At 43.8% G+C, this 17,389-nt stretch overlaps 1 long non-coding RNA gene across 4 annotated transcripts in view; it reads right to left on the bottom strand.

The window, feature by feature from the left end:
- Nucleotides 1-17,389, bottom strand: part of LOC140716373 (uncharacterized) — a 66,280-nt gene that overhangs the window by 2,596 nt on the left and 46,295 nt on the right. For 3 of the 4 annotated variants that reach the window (XR_012096290.1, XR_012096296.1, XR_012096294.1), the window contains 2 exons: nt 14,455-14,553; nt 7,479-7,684 (listed from right to left, as the gene is read on the bottom strand). This is a non-coding gene — a long non-coding RNA (uncharacterized lncRNA). The remainder of the gene's footprint in view (nt 1-7,478; nt 7,685-14,454; nt 14,554-17,389) is intronic. The other variant, XR_012096301.1, reaches the window with a different exon arrangement.

Below are 17,389 nucleotides of genomic sequence, written 5' to 3' on the forward strand. Positions count from 1 at the left end.
GGTTAAACTGGAAAGAGTGGAAAAGATTCACAAGGGTGTTGCCAGGATTAGAAAGGAGTTGTTGACAGGCTGGATCTTTATTCCCTGGAGCATAAAGAATGAGGGCTGGCCTTGTTTACCAAGGTTTATAAAATTATGAGGGCATAGATAAGATGGATGGTAACTTTTCCCCAGGGTAGAGGAGTCCAAAACTAAGGGGCTTTAGCTTAGTCAGGTTTATCAACCTTTGGGCTTTGATCTTCAATATCAAACCCTCGCCACGGCCATGATTTCTTCTCACTGCTGCCATCAGGAAGGAGGTGCAGGAGCTTCAGGTCTCACACCACCAGGTTCAGCAACAATTACTACCCCTCAACAATCAGGCCCATGAACTAGAGGGGATAACTTCTCTCAATTTCACTCACCCTATCACTGAACTGTTCCCACAAACTATGGACTCACTTTCAAAGACTCTTCATCTTCATCTCATATTCTTGATTTATTTTGCTTATTTATACATTTACCTTTTTCACTATTGTGTCCTTTGTACATTGGTTGTCTGTCCATCCTGTCAGGTGTGGTCTTTCATTTCTTGTATTTACTGTGTATGCCTGCAGGAAAATGGATCTCAGGGTTGTATATGGTGACATATGTACTTTGATAATAAACTTTGGACTGACCGATGACGGAACCCCGAACCCCGAGCTCACTGACTCACCCATCCTCATGCCCTATACAGCCAGTCGTGGCTGCCCCCTGCGATTCTCCGGACTGTGTTGGTTGTTAACGCAAATTACACATTTCACTACTTTTTGATGTACATGTGATAAATAAATGAATCTCAATTGTCTTTTGTGAGTTTGTGTGTAAACTGACACAGTTTTTGGGGCAATCTCACTTGGGGGGGCACAAAGTTGAGAAAGATGAATTGGACGATTGAAGGATACTGGAGGTACAGGGCAGGAAAAGGAAGCAATGAGATTTGCTGGCTATGCTCTTGCGGTGATGGTACCAGTCAGATCTCAGCCATATGACCGTAGTTTATCCAGATCAGAAACAGAATAAGGTTTATTATCATTGTCTGATGAGGTGTGACCTCCAAGAGGACTACAACCTTGTCGTAGTTCGGAGGCTTGCGAGCCTCAATGACCCGGAGAGCCATGCCGGCTGGAGTCAAGGGCTTTATGCTTTGGCTCTTGGCAGATCACCCATGCCAAAGAGGTCAAAGGGTAGAGGCATTGGTCTTCCAGGTTCAGGAGTTCATCTCAGGGCTAACAAAACAGTCATGTGAACAGCAATGAAGAATCTTTCTATACCTGTGTCTCCACCCCAGACCTGCATGACTGACAGTAGTGAAAACAAAGAGGCAACTACTGGAACAATAAAGCCCCTGAAGGGCAGAGAAAACGCAACTGACCAAACACAACTTGGCGCTGTACTGTAGAGGCTTAAATGAGGACCCTGAACCACATCCGGGTCACAATAGGGAAGATGGCCAAGGACAGACAGAGATGGGGGATCTTCATTGCTGCCCTAAATGCCAACAGGCGTGACAGGCAGCAAGTTAGTAAGTAACATAACACAATATTTCTTGTTGAACTCCTGAGGTCGTGTTGGTTGTTATCACAAATTACACATTTCACTGTAAGTTTTGATGTACACATGACAAATGAATCAATCTATTTTGCAGTCATGGAAAAGTCGTGTAGTTAACCATCTTTGAAAGCTACAGATGTGCATGAGGGGAAAGAGTCATAAAGGTAAGAAATAACTTATAAAGAAAATTTGAAAGTTAGGTCTTTAATCCCTGGAATGTAGAAGAATGAGGGGAGATTTGTTAGAGCTGTACAAAATTATGAAGGGCATTGATAGGGTAAATGCAAATAAGTTTTTTTAACTGAGGTTGGGTGGGACTAGAGGTCTTGAGTTAAGGGTGAAAAGTGAAATGTTTAGCAGGAGGATGAGGAGGAACTTCACTCTGGGTGGTGATGGTGTGGAATGAGCTGCCAGCCGGCACAAGTGCTGGGTGCGATTTTGATTTTAATGTTTAAGAGAAGTTTGAATAGTTACGTGGATGGGATAGTATGGAGGGCTATGGTCCGGGTGCAGTTTGATGGGAGAAGGCAGCTTAAATGGTTCGGCATGGACTGGATGAGCAGAATGGCCTGTTTCTCTGCTGTACTTCTCTATAACAATGAGATACAGAAACAGCCCCTTCGGCCCAACTGGGCCATGCTGACTAATAAATTAACTACTTGAACCAGCCCCATTTGGCTGCTTTTGAACAGCCTCCCTGTCCCCCTCCATTCCCACCCTTGTTATGTCCCAGTAACCATCTAAATCTCTTTTAAATATTTTAAATCGTACTTGTCTTAGCCACTTCCTCTGGCAGCTCATTCTGCGGCCTCACCTTCCACTGCCTGGAAAATATGCCCCTCAAGACCCCTTTACATTCTCCCCTCTCACCTTAAACCTATGTCCTATCCAGATTTAGACTCCCTCATCCCGGAGAAAAGTACTGTGAGCTTTTATCGTTTAGTCCTGCCCAAGCAAGGACCTGGACTCAATGCAACTTGCCAATCACCACTTCAGGTCGACAGTGAATAAATCTTCAAAACTCTGATATGATGCTCCTGCCATTCAAGTTCAAATTCAAGTTTATTGTCATTCAACTGTACATACAGGTACGACCAAAGGAAACAACGTTCCTCTGGACCAGGGAGCACAGTACACTAGATACAACCTACACACAACACATAAAGCAAAATTACCACAAATAACACTTCCACAAATTCTCAAGCACAGAACCTTTGTGAGAAACCAATTTTGGGAAGCCCTTGGAAGACTTTTAATCACATTCTCATATCTGTGATTTGAAGTAAATATTGGAGGGGTTCAAACATGGAATTCTTGAAAAGTATAACAGTGGCAACAGTAGAGTAAGAGAAGGGGAAAGGGGAGGGTGAGGATTGAATGGTAGCTGAGTCTTCTCTGAGGACATTGTCACGGTGGGGAGACTTGTAAGTTCCTGAGATCCTGAAACCGATGCCTCCTGGAGTTTAGCTCCTGGTGAGGTCAAAGGGGAGGTTCCAGACAAGGGGCCATTCTAACCAAGACCTCAACGGTGGAGCTGGAGGAAGATGATGACATCACAATGGCAGTGAAGATGGAGGAAGGCCACAGCTATGAAGTGTCCTCAGTCATCTTGCACACCATGCCACTAGACCCTGACCCCGATCTGTCAAGGACCCTGCGGTGGCTGCCCATACATCAGATGCCCCACGTTAAGCAAAGCCCTGCACAGGCATTCTCCATTAAAGGAATCCACACTCACAACCCGGTTATGTGAATCCCAGATTGGCCTCTACAGCAACCCTTTGGAGAATATCCCACCCAAGTGATCACAGTACTCAGTAGCTGAGTACATTGGGGAGGGCGGGTTAGATTTTAAAGAGAAAATGTTTAATTCAACTGAAGTGGAAACTAGGAAAGGAAGCTGAGTAGTCAAAATGGCAGTGGGAATAAATTCATGATGCAAAGTATGATGGAACAATCCAGATGAGGGGAGAAAGTTAAGAAAGTAGAGTAAACTGAGTAGGTAGAGTTGCAAAGAGAGCTTTTGGCACATTGGCCTTCATAAATCAAAGTACTGAGTAGAGGGGATGGGATGGTTTGATGGAGCTGTATAAAATGTCAGTGAGGCCTAATGAATGCAGTTCTGTATACTTTTTGATAGGAAAGCTGGAAAACTTCCAATAAGATGGAAAGTGCACATAGAAAATTTACAAGCATGTAGCTGGGACTTGAGGCCCTGAGTGATAGGGGAAGGTTGGATAGGTTAGGACTTTATTCCCTACAGTGCAGGAGAATGAGGGGAGATTTGATAGAAGTATACAAGATTATAGGGGAAATGCAAGCAGGCATTTTCCAGTGAGTTTGGATGAGACTAGAACTAATGGGTTAAGGGTTTCAGGGGAACATGAAGAGGAACTTCTTCGCTCAGAGCGTGAAACAAGCTGCCAATGGAAATGGTAGGTGTAAGTTCAATTGCACTATTTTTAAGGAAGCTGGATCGGTACATGGATGGGAGGGGTATGGAGGGCTATGGTCTGGGTGCAGGTCGATGAGACTAGGCAAAATAAGAGTTCAGCATGGACTAGATGGGTGGAAGGGCCTATTTAGAGATATAGTACCATAACAGTCCCTTCAGGCCAAACAAGTCCTTGTGGCTCAGTTGCACTTGTGACCTGTTAGCCTACTACCAGAACGTCTTTGGAATGTAGGAGGAAACCGCAGCACCAGGAGGAAACCCATCGGCCACGTGGAGAACGTAGAATCTTCCTACAGAACCCATCTTTCTGGCGCTGTAATAGTAATACTCTAACCACTAACACTAGCACGCTGCCCAAAGCCTGCATGGATTGCAGTGTTTCAGGTTCAGCTCCCGCCCAGAGGTAGCTCATGTGCCCCTTATTGTCATCAGCTCGTCTCACGTGAGACAAAGTTGTAAAATTATGTTTCAACACAACTAATGTATTCTGAAATATAACTGTACAACAAACAATTGAGGCAAAAAAGTATCATCAGTAATTGAATTGGTTAGCACTTTCTTTCCTCAAACAGGAGAGTGAGGGGAGATCTGATAAAGGTGTATAAAATTAAGGTGTATAGATGGGGTGAATGCATGCAGACTGTTACCCCTCTGGCTGGGTGAGACGAGATCTCGATGTCATATGTTTAAAGTGAATCTGAGGGTAAACATCTTCACTCAGAGGGTGGTGCGAATGGGGAACGAGATGCCAGCAGAAGTGTGGATACAGGTTTGTTAACAACGTTTATATTTTTATTTTTTAATTAGCAATTCAGCCCAGGGTAAGCCCTTCTGACCCTTAGAGACAGACAGACATACTTTATTGATCCCGAGGGGAAATTAGGTGTCACTCTGCCCCACCAACCCCTGACAACCCTGACGTAACCATAACCTAATCACAATGACCAATTCACCTACCAAGTAAATCTCTAGGACGTTGTGGGAGGAAACCGGGGAAAACCCATGTTTTCTGCTGATCAGCCAGTGCTCCACCCATCCTAGTAACTCCCCTGTAATCCCATGAGCTCTTAACTTGCTAAGCAGCCTCGTGCGGCACCTTGTCAAAGGCCTTCTGAAAATCCAAATACACCACATCTACTGCATCTTTTTTGTTTACCCTGATTCCTCAAAAAATTGCAGTGGGTTAGTCAGGCAGGATTTTCCTTTCAGGAAACCATGCTGGCTTTGGCCTATCTTGTCATGTGCCTCCAGGTACTCCGTAATCTCATCCCTAACAATTGATTCCAACAACTTCCCAACCCCTGATGTCAGGCTAACAGGTCTATGGTTTCATTTCTGCTGCCTCCCACCCTTCTTAAATAGCAGAGTAACATTGACAATTTTCCAGTCATCCGGTACAATGCCAGAATCTATCGATTCTTGAAAGATCATCGTTCATGCCTCTACAATCTCTCCAGCTACTTCCTTCAGAACCCGGTGTGCATTCCATCAGGTCCAGGAGATTTATCCACCCTCAGACCATTAAACTTCCTGAGCACCTTCTCAGTCATAATTTTCACTGCACAAACTTCACTTCCCTGACACCCTTGAATGTCTGGTATACTGCAGATGTCTTCCACTGTGATACAAAATACACATTCAGTTCCTCTGCCATCTCTGCGTCTCTCATTACAATATCTCCAGCATCATTTTCTATTGGTCCTATATCTACCCTCAACTCTCTTTTACCCTTTATATACTTAAAAAAGCTTTTAGTATCTTCTTTGATATTAGTCACCAGCTTCCTTTCATAATTCATCTTTTCCCTCCTAATGACCTTCTGAGTTTCCTTCTGCAAGTTTTTAAAAGCTTCCCATTCTTCTATCTTTCCAGTAGCTCTGGCTTCCTTGCATGCCCTCTCTTTTACTTTTACTTTGGCTCTGACTTCACTTGTCAGCCACGGTAGTGTCCTTCTTCCATTCAAAAATTTCTTCTTAGTTGGAATATATCTGTCTTGCACTTCCCTCATTTTTCACAGAAACCCCAGCCATTGCTGCTCTGCTGTCCTTCCTGCTAGTTTCCCTTTCTAGTTAACCTTGGCCAGCTACCCTCTCATGCCATTGAAATTTCCTTTATTCCACTGAAATACCGACACATTGGATTTTATTTTTTCCCTCTCAAATTTCAATGTGAACTTGATCATATTGCAATCACTGTTCCTTAAGTGTTCCTTAACCTTAAGCTGTCTTATCACTTCCAGAACATTGTACAACACCAAATCCAGCACAGCCAATCTCCTAGTGGGCTCAACAACAACTGTTCTAAAAAGCCATCTTGTAGACATTCTACAAATTCTCTCTCCTGAGGTCCAGTACTGGCCTGGTTTTCCCCAATCCACTTTCATGTTAAAATCCCCAACGATTATCAGGACATTGCCCTTCTGACACGCCTTTTCTATCTCCTGTTGTAATTTGTAATCCACATCCCGGTTGCTGTTTGGAGGCCTGTATACAACTGCCATTAGGGTCCTTTTACCCTTGCCATTTCTTAACTCAACCCATAGAGTCTCTACACCTATTGATCCTATGTCATCCCTTTCTAATGATTCAATATTATTTCTTATACAGAGGACCACACCTCCCCCTCTGTATACTAACTATCTTTCCGATACACCGTATATCCTTGGACGTTCAGCTCCCAATGGCAGCCATCCTTTAGCCAAGTTTCATATGGCGAGAAGGCAGGTGTATGGGGATTGAGTAGGATCCGGGATCAGCCATGATGACATGGTGAAGCAGACTCGATGGGCTGAATGGCCTACTTCTGCTCCCATGTCTTGTGGTCTTTTGGTCTACTGCACTCTGCTGTTCTATGTTTTAATATCTCGTTCAAGATTCAAATTTATTTCTCAAATGTACATCAAAACATGCAGTGAAATGTATCGTTTGCGTTCACAGCCAACACTCCCACAAATGTCACCACGCATTCCAGTGCCAACAGAGCTTTCCTACAATGCTCGGCAGAACAACACAGAACACAACAAGCAACAGTGCAACAACAGCAAAACAAGTCCTGTTCCTCCCTCCCACCAAAGTCCTTTATCTAATTAAAGACACAACTGCTGGACAAAAGGCATTTCAAATCTGATTTTTGTGGGGCTTGTTGAGATTTAAAGACCAGGGCCTCCCTCTAGTCTCTGCCACCATACCATCTTCCAAACTGACATCAGAAACAAACTGAGATCAAAATTCCAAGTAAGTTCAATGTCAAATGCATGTATCAACCCTGCGATTCTGTTTTATTGCAGGCATACGCAGTAAATCCAGTAGCCACAATAGAATCGATGAAAGACCACACCCAACAGCATGGACAAACAGCCAATGTGCAACGTTTGGGTGTCAGGCCACTTCCTCTGGGAAGGAGGGTTACTGCTGATGAGGACATAAACAATTCACAAAGGGACTCATACCTGCCTTTTCCTATTCACCATGAATGCATGAGTTCATTAGCTAACAGCTTAATCTCTCTGAGCTCCTCTGTCAAATCCTCATCTTTCTTCTCAATGCATATTGGAATGTTGTTCGCTTTGCTTTCATTGTCCTCCCTGCAGAAGGAATTCTAATCTGGAGGCCACCATCGATGAATGCTTTCTTTTCTGTGTCTTCTGCACAGCTGCTGCACAAGAAACAGAGACATTCTACATTTTTTAAAACAAAATGAACTTTATTCACAATAAACATTCTTTTTACGAGAATAAACAGTTCAATACCTCTCCATTCTTTACAGACTATTTTCTAAATGGGGAGAAAATCCAAAAATCTGAGATGCAAAGGGACTTGGGAGTCTTTGTGCACAACACCCTAAAGGTTAACTTGCAGGTAGAGTTGGTGGTGAGGAAGGCAAATGCCACGTTAGCATTCATTTCAAGCACTCTAGAATACAAGAGCAGGGATGTGATGTTGAGGCTTTACGAGGTATTGGTGAGGCCTCACCTTGAGTATTGTGAACCATTTTAGGCCCCTCATCTGAGAAGAGATGTGCTGTCATTGGAGAGGGTCCAGAGGACGTTCACACAGATGGTACTGGGAATGAAAGGGTTATCATATGAGAAATGTTTGATGGCTCTGGGTCTGTACTTGCTGGAATTTAGAAGGTGGGGGGAGATCTCATTGAAACCTTTTAAATGTTGAAAGGTCTAGACAGAGTAGATGTGGAAAGGGCGTTTCCCATGGTGGGGGAGTTTAGGACAAGAGGGGACAGCCTCAAGATAGAGGGGCATCCATTTAAGACAGAGATGTGGAGAAACTTCTTAGCCCAGAGGGTGGTGAATTTGTGGAATTTGTGCAGCTGTGGAGGCCGGGTCGGTGGGTGTATTTAAGGCAGAGCTTGATAGGTTCTTGATTGGACCTGGCCTCAAAGGTTACAGGAAGAAGACCGTGGAGTGGGGCTGAGGAGGGGAAAATGGATCAGCCATGATTGAAGGGCGGAGCAGACTTGATGGGCCAAACAGCCGAATTCTGGTCCTACTGTCGAATGGTCTCGCATGGTAAATGCTATCCATGTGATTCTTACACAGCCGCCACTCGTGGCACCCTGGGGTTTTCTATTAAATATTACAGTAAATGAGGGGCTTCCTCTCCCCACCTGGCCCACCCTCTCCCATAGGCGAAGAATCCTACATCATGGTCCTTCCCCGACAAGCCCTTGCGGTGGCTGTACCAAGCTTCAGTGCGTCCCTCAGCACGTGTCAGAGTCATACTGTATCAAATAGATTACCGGTAGTTTTCATTTTGAAATGAAACATTGCATAAATGTGGGGCAGCATAGTAGTGCAGTGGTTAGCACAATGCTTTATAATACAGGTGACACAGGTTCAATTCCCGCCACTGCCTGTAAGGAATTTGTATGTTTTCCCCGTGACCCTGTGAGTTTCCTCCGGGTACTCCAGTTTCTTACTACAGTCCAAAGATGTACCAGTTGGTGGGTTAATTGGTCATTGCAAATTGTCCCATGACAAGGCTAGGGTTAAATTGGTGGGCTACTGGGCAGTGCAGATTGAAGAGCTGGTAGGTCCTGTTCTACTCTGCATCTCAATAATAATTTTTAACATGCCTACCAGAAATATTTCTCCTCATTAGTTCAGCATGTGCTCTAAATGAGATAATGACAATGTTTATGCAGTGCAGACGGAAAGATTTCAACAAATACGATAAGCATTTGTACACATTGAAATGATTAATGACTCTGCCTCCAAGAGTGACATTTCAGACAAGTAGATCTGAAATTTAAAGGGGGAGCTCACTGGCTTAATTTCACGACCTCAGTGCATTAACCACTGATTGATTCATTTTTGTTTTTCATCATAGATTCAAAGAATCATAGAAAAGTACAGCACAGAAACAGGCCCTTTGGCCCATCTAGTCAGTACCAAACCATTTAATCTGCCTACTCCCATTGATCTGCCCCAGATCATCCCCTCTATACCATACCATCCATGTAACTAGCCAAACGTCTCTTGAGGTTGAAATCAAACCTGCATCCATCACTTGCACTGGCAGCTCGTTCCACGTTCCCAGCACCCTCTGACTGAAGGAGTTCCCCCTCAGGTTCTCTTAAACATTTCACCTTTCACCCTTAACCCAAACCCTTAACACTTAATTCTCAGAGCAGAAGTGAGGACTCTACCTCATCTTCCAATTAGAGACAACTTTTCTGGCAGCAAAGAGGTCAATCTATAACTGACTTTTTCAGTATTTATTTATTATCATTATTGTTGTATTTTTATTTTTCCTCGGCTGAAGCTGGTAAAACCTGAGGTACGGGCGTAGCCGAGCACACTCATTTCTCAATTGCTAGGAACTTTCTGACTATTCTAGTGGTGTTTAGTGTTGTGCCTTTCTGATAAATATCGCATGTAGGCCTAAATGCTATTGTGTAGTGCCTTTCGGATGATGCCAGTTACCATTGGGACAATGTATACCCTGTTCATGTTCCATAGTCTTTCAATTTCCTCTTTTAATTCAACGTATTTCTGGTGTTTTTCATTTACTGATTTCTGTATGTTGCATGTTATGTATGATGAGAAAACCAGATGGAGATGGGGTCCAGAGTTGACCCCCCCTGTGAACTATGCTGATAATGAGAGAGAGAGATGAAGAACAGAGGGAGAGGCATCTGATACAGATAAGAGAGAGAGAGAGGCACATGATTTAGTATTATGGTTTCCTCACTGATTATTTACCTTTTGCTACAAGGACACTTCTTTGCTCGTTAGCATTCCTGCTGAGACAGCAGGGAGTGGCCAGTTTGATGGACATGGAGTTGATGGATGGCTGATACTCCGTCAGGGGAGATAAAAGACAGGTCTGCTGAGACACCGGCAGACACGCCACAAGACACTGCAAGAGTGTTGTGCACCCACAGGAAGGTGGGGGCTTGGAGAACCGAATCAGATAGGTCACAAAGCTCACAGTGTGACGGCAGGACTGGTGGGGGCTTGTGCGTGTGTCCACTCATGCCAGAGTGACGAGTCCACCACAGAAGAACGGTCTAGCCGAGAACGGAGGGGTAATAACCGAATGACCACATCAGTACAACGGAACAAGAAGACAATGGAAGGTTTGCCTGCTGCAGCTGCTCATATCTTGCTCACTCTCTCTCCAACGTCACAACAGCAACTACCTCGACTTAAACTGAACTGAACTCTGCATTATCTTAAGAATATTCATTTACCCCTAGACTACGATAGAGCTTGGTTTTGATTCTTATTCCTACACTTCAGTATTTATCATTGCTAACCTGTTTTATATGTGTACTTCCATTTTTGATACTGTATTACTTAGTTTACTAATAAACACCTTTAGTTACAGTACCACCAGACTCCAACGTATCATTCCATTTCTGCTGGTTTAGTAACCCAGTCACGGGGTACGTGACACGCATGTGTTTGGAATGGTTTTATCTATTATGCAAGTTGTTCTTGCTTGTTTATCCTGTAATATTATATCCAGATGGTTATTATGGACTGTCCTATCTGTTATAATGGATGGGTTGTAATATAATTTGCAGCACTCTGACTCTAAAACCGGATCAGGCTTATATTTATATGAAGTTATGGTGTCTTTTATGAGTTTGTATTCTAAAGCAAGATTTTGATGAATGTTGTTTACCCCTTAATTGTGCCTGTGTAAGTAATCAGATTGAGTTAAACTGCTACAGGATCCTGTAATGGGGGGAATTGTTTCCGGTTTCTCTTGGCATTTTCTGCATTTATCATTTGAATTTGTTGGTCTTTTAATATGTATTTTTGGTCATTTTTGTGTTAACCACCTGGTCCTGTACTGCCACAAGGAACTCCTCTGTTTCTGGGAAAAGGTCTCCAATTCTGAGCCAGGCGTTCAACGCTTCCTTGTCCACATCTAGTCTGCTCAGATCCTGGGATGTCTTCCATGGAGGTCATGCTCTTTCATTGGTTAACTCTTTCTTCAATAGTGATAATGTCTTCATTTTTCTGCGCTATACTCTCATTTAAGTTTAGTGGTGTGCACTTCTTATCAGAATTGCACATGCTGAATCCTGTTTTCATTGATAAAATATATTATTATTCTGTTTTTTGTGTTTGCACAGATTCTGTATATTGGTTGTTTGTCAGTCTTTGTGTGTGGATTTTCATTGATTCTATTTCAATTCTTTGTTCTACTGTGAATGCCTGCAAGAAAATTAATCTCAGGGTTGGAAATGGTTACACTTATACTTTGATATTAAATTTACTTTGAACCTAGAATCTATTATAAAAAATTAACTTGGAGGCATGTGAGAAAAGTACAAAAAAAAAACCCTGAACCTTCCTCTTGCAAGAAAAGATTTATGTGTTTTACTTGTTGCCTAGAGATACTAAATATACATAGGAATTGGCCAAATGATTATAACAGCTGAACCTGAGGAGGGGACTCCACAGATTTGTGCAGTTCGTGAGGTCAAAGTCTTCAGTGAAGTCACTTGGGCCATTTATTGTTGTTGGTGCTTGTTATAAGTGTTTATTACCCAATAATACTGATCAGCTATGGAATGCTTGCTTTTATTAGTCGAGGCATTGTAGTAGTCAGGAAGTGATGTTGCAATTTTATAAGAACTTAATAGTTTTTCACATCTGGAGTATTGCACGCATTTCTGGTTGCCCCACTATAGGAAGGATGTTGAGGTTTTGGGGAGGGTGCAGAAGAGGTTTACCAGGATGCTGCCTGGATTAGAGGGAATGTGCCACCTTGAGAGGCTGGACAAACTTGCGTTGTTTACTCTGCAGTGTCAGAGGCAGAGGAGAGATTTGATAGAGGTTTATAAGATTGAGTGGCATAGATAGAGTGGACAGAGTATCTGTTTCCCAGGGTTGGAATGTCTAACACCAGAGAGCGTGCATTGAAGGTGAGAGGAGGTAGGTTCAAAGGGGATTGTGAGGGATAAGTTTTACACTCAGAACCATGGATGCCTGCAGTGCACTGCCTGGTGTGGTTGTAGAGGCAAATACATTAGAGGCTTTTAAGAGACAATGGATAGGTACATGGAATCAAGGAAGATGGAGGGATATCAGAATCAGGTTTATTATCACCGGCATGTGGCGTGAAATTTGTTAACTTAGCAGCAGCAGTTCATTGCAATATATAATCTAGCAGAGAGAGAAAAATAATAATAAATAAAATAAAACATAATAAATAAAAAAGTAAATCAATTATATATATTGAATAGATTATTAAAAATGTGCAAAACTGTTGAACTGCACGTGCATGTAACGAGAGCTGTATAACTCATCTCCTTCTACCGTAGGCCAGGAACTTATCAATCACCCCTGCTGTGGACCACCTGGAGGGCCAAGACACTCTCGTTACATGCACGTGCAGTTCAACTCTTTGAGTGATAATGCAGAGAGTTTGAAGTTATAACTCATCTCCTTCTACCTTGAGCCACGAACTTATCAATCACCCCTGCTGTGGACCACTTCTACAAAGAAGGGATCCATATGCTCCACGACCGCTGGACTAAGTGTGTAAATGTAGGAGGGGACTATGTTGAAAAATAAATGTGCTAGGTTTTCTAAAATTGACTCCTTCTACCTTAGCCATAAACTTATCAATCACCCCTCGTATGTGCAAAACTATCAAGTTACCCCAACCCTCCATGAACAAAGAGTAGAAAAGATAATACCCGGGAAAGGAGTCAACGTTTGGCCAGATATGTCTCTTGTTTCCAATCCAATCTCCATGTGTCCATGGGTACTCCACAGCTGTGCTGGTTGGCCTCTGGAGAGTTGTTGCTACTTTGAATTCAAAACTCCTTACTTGAAAAATTTCTTATCAGCAGATGTTGTGCCTCCATCCTTTTGGCTCAAGGTCACCTAACCTACCCATGACACCTTCTTATTGGCTGAACTGCAGGGTGACAAGCACCATTGATCTGTGGTCTTTGCCCTCAGCCTCATGCCTTTTGAACTCCAATTGCTTCAAATCAGTTAAACCAGGTGGCCCAGACACTGAGCCTCCTCCTGTAAGCCTGCCACCTTACAAAATAAATAGTTACTTGTCTGAGAATGTTTTCAGGTTTAGCAGGTCATTCGCAGAAACCTCCCTGTGTTCATATTCCAGTGCTCTGGTTTGCTCATCTCAGAGCAAGAAATCAGTTCAGGCAGTTCACAAAATGGCCACTGCCATTTCTGTTCAACCATCGTCATTCTTTCTGGCCAACAGTGCTGCTCCCTCCATTTCTCTTGAAGACAGTACAGTATTATCAAGCCTTAAAATGGGAATATATAAGAATGCCTCCCTGTACTCCAGACAGCAATTTTTTTAATCCTGCTTGTTATTTCCTAAAGGTATTCCAACAGATCTGCTGGGCGAGATTTCCCCTGAAGGAAACCATGCTAACTTTAGCCGATTTTCTCACGACTCCAAGTACACTGAGATGTCATCCTTAATAAAGGACACCCACACCTTCCCAGCCACTGAAGTCAGAATAATTAGTTCATTTCTTCTGCCTCCCTTACTTCTTAAAGCGTGGGGTGACATTTGCAATTTTCGAATCCTCAAAAGCCATTCTAGAAACAAGTGATTCTTGAAAGATCATTACAAATGTCTCCACTCTTTCAGAACATTGGGGTGTAGTCCACCTGGTCTAGTGACTTAACTACCTTCAGACTTTTCAACTTCCCAGGCACCTTCTTCTTAGTAACAGCAACTATGTTCATTTCTGCCCTCCACAGTCTCAAATCTCTGGCATACTGCTACTGTCTTCCATAGTGAAGACTGATGTAAAATGCTGCCATTTCCTTGTCCCCCATTACTACTTATCCTGTCTCATTTTTCTGTGGTCTGATATCCACTCTCGCCTCTCTTTCACTCTTTATATATAGTTGAAAGCATTTTTGGCATCATCTTTAATATTATTGGATAGCTTACCTTCATATTTCATCTTTTCTCTCCTTATGGCTTTTTAGTTGCCTTCTGTTGGTGTAACAAGAGTCCAAGCGGATGATGTGGACCCAAATGCTGGGGTATCTGAAGCAAGGTTTGAGACACAGTATCAAACTGGATCTGAACACAAAACAGATGCTAGACAATATCACCCAAATGCTTGTGACTGAGCATCAAACTGAACCTCAGGTGTTCCTTAAATACTTGATTCTTGGCGCTTGAAATATGACTACCAATTAGCAGGACTGTTCCAAACCCTTAAAGGGGCCAGGTCTGCTATTGGTACTTCAGGGAGTTTGAGCGTCTAAATCCCAGAAGCTGTCTTGGTTGGGGGGGCACATTGTAACAGGGCCCCCTCCCCTATGGCCGATTCCTGATGGCACTGGCTGCTGGGAGAAACGGTGATGATAATCGAGGATGAGAGCTGGATCCAAGATGTCTCTTTCAGGCACCCAGCACCTCCCTTCAGTTCCAAATCCTTCCCAGTCCACGAGGCTTGGCTAAACCCCTTGAACAGTACGTGGGTCTGAAAGTCCTTTCACTGTGAAGACCTCTTACCCCTCAATAAACCTGGTTGGCAGTGGGGCTGATGGTGGGGGGTTGCTAAGAAGCCGGTGGAGACAGGTTTTAATTGAGAAATGTGGAAACTAGGATTGATCTTTTTGTTCTAGGGGAACTTCAAGGTGTAAGCCACTGGGTTTAATTTCTTCAGGATTTCAAAGTGAACTTGGGCACCAGCTTTCTTGATTCCACTTGGAGAGGCAAATCATGAAGGTATACCCAGACCTGTTGCCCCGGCTGTAAAGTAGGTCCCGGACTTCTCTCTTGGTTCACCTTCGTCTCCGCTTTCTGGGTAGAGCCCAGGAAAATCTCTCTTGTTCTAATCCACTTTGCTTGCAGTGTTGGAGGAAATCTTCGGCTGCAGAGACCCAACCTCGGCCTCTTGTTCCGGAAAGAGAGGCGGAGGATAATGAAACTGGAACGTGAATGGTGACATCTCGTGTGCAGAATGCTGTGAGGTTTTGTGGGTGACCTCTGCCCACATCAAATGGTCACACCACCCGTCCAGTCATTCTGAATTCAGTCACCTTTTAAATCCTGGTTAGTCTGCTCCGCCTGGCCGTTGGACTGTGGGGGAAAGGCTTGCTGTTGCCCCTATTCTAACACCTTCAGAAATGTGACGTCAAATATGGACCACGATCCGAGACAATGTCCAACGGGAATCCGTAGATCCTGAAGACCTCGTCCAGGACAATATCGGCCGTCTCCACCACAGATGATAGTTTTCCCAAGGTAATGAACTTGCTGCCTTTCCAAACTGATTGACAATTTCCACGTTGACCAAATCCCCCAGAGATAGCAGGAGACCCATGACAAAGTCCCTGGAGATGAGTGCTCGAGGTCATCCGGAAAGGGAGAGAATGAAGGATAGAGGGTTCCTTGTTCCAGGCGTACACCTCACATACTGCTGAATCTCTTTTGTCATTCTGGGCCACCCTACCTCCTCATGATAAACTCCAGGGCCCTGGCTATCCCTGGTGTTATTCTTGATGAATGTCCCCACCTGGAACCTGACGGAACTTGGGATGAACAGCTTACTTGGATGACCATTCCTAGGAATCTCCCCTTGCGCATGGGGCTTGTGAACAACAGTGTCAATCCCCCAAAGAACTGGCACTACCAGCCTGGCCTGGGGCAAAATGGTGGTATGCTGCTCCTCTCACTCCGGAAGATTAAACTGACAGAACAGGGCAGCAGGCTTCTGGTTTTTCAACCCCGGTCGGTAGGTCAGGATGAATTCAAAGCGATAAAGAACAAAGACCACCAGGCCTGCCTGGAATTCAGCCTCTTGGCCTCCTGAGTATAAGCCAGGTTCTTGTGGTCAGTCAAAATGGTAAAGTGTTGTTGGCCATTCTGGCTGGAGACGCCATTCTTCCAAGCCTAACTTAACTGCAAGAAGCTCCTGTTTTCCGATATCATAGTTCCTCTCTGCCGGGGATAGCCAACTGGAGAAGAATGCACAGAGATAAGGAGGATTTTTTTTTAGCCAGAGAGTAGTGAATCTGTGGAATGCTTTCCCACAGACTTCAATGGAGGCCAAATCCGTGGGTATATTTAAAGAGAAAATTGATAGTTTCCTGAATGGTCAGAGCATCAAAAGCTAAGGCAAGAAGGCAAGTGTATGAGGTTGAGTGGGATCTGGGATCAGCCATGATGGAATGGTGGAGCCGTTTTGATGGGCTGAATGGCCTAATTCTGCTGCTGTATCTTCTGGTTTTATGGTCTAAATCCAATGATCACTACTGTAGAGGTCCTGCTTTTCAGCTTTCTACAAAGAATAGTCCTGAAGATGGGTCTCAGCCTAAAAAGATTGACTATTTATTGATTTCCATAGATGTTGCCTGACCTGCTGAGTTCCTCCAGTATTTTGTGTTTGTAACTCCCTATGTCCTCTCTTCTGCACCTCCTCCCTTTACCTTCCTGCTGCCTTTGGTAGTAATTTGTACAACGACTTCTGGATGCCCCCCTACCCCTTTAGACCCAGTCCAAGCCATCTGTCAAACTGGCACACGCAAGGCAAAATACCATCTGGGTTTCCTTTCACGTCCACAGGATCTCCTGTCTGCTCCTTTAATCTTGGAATCCGCCATCACTATTGCAGTCCTCTCCTCCCCCTTCCCTTCTGAGCCACAGAGCCAGTGACCTGCTCGCCGTGGCTTCTCCTTGTTCAGCCATTCCTCCCCAAAGGTATCTAAAGCAGTACAGCATACTTATTATTGAGGAGAAGGGCAATATTAATTGGGCTGGTTTCCAATCTTCCACTGTAAATCATCTGACCAAATCTTCCAAAGATGTTTTCTTATTAAGTTATTATTTGAGGGTCAACACCTTGTCTTGTGTGTCCCTGAGAACCCGAGAG

This window comes from Hemitrygon akajei, chromosome 1 (genome assembly GCF_048418815.1).
Source record: "Hemitrygon akajei chromosome 1, sHemAka1.3, whole genome shotgun sequence".
In the NCBI taxonomy this organism is placed as follows: domain Eukaryota; kingdom Metazoa; phylum Chordata; class Chondrichthyes; order Myliobatiformes; family Dasyatidae; genus Hemitrygon; species Hemitrygon akajei.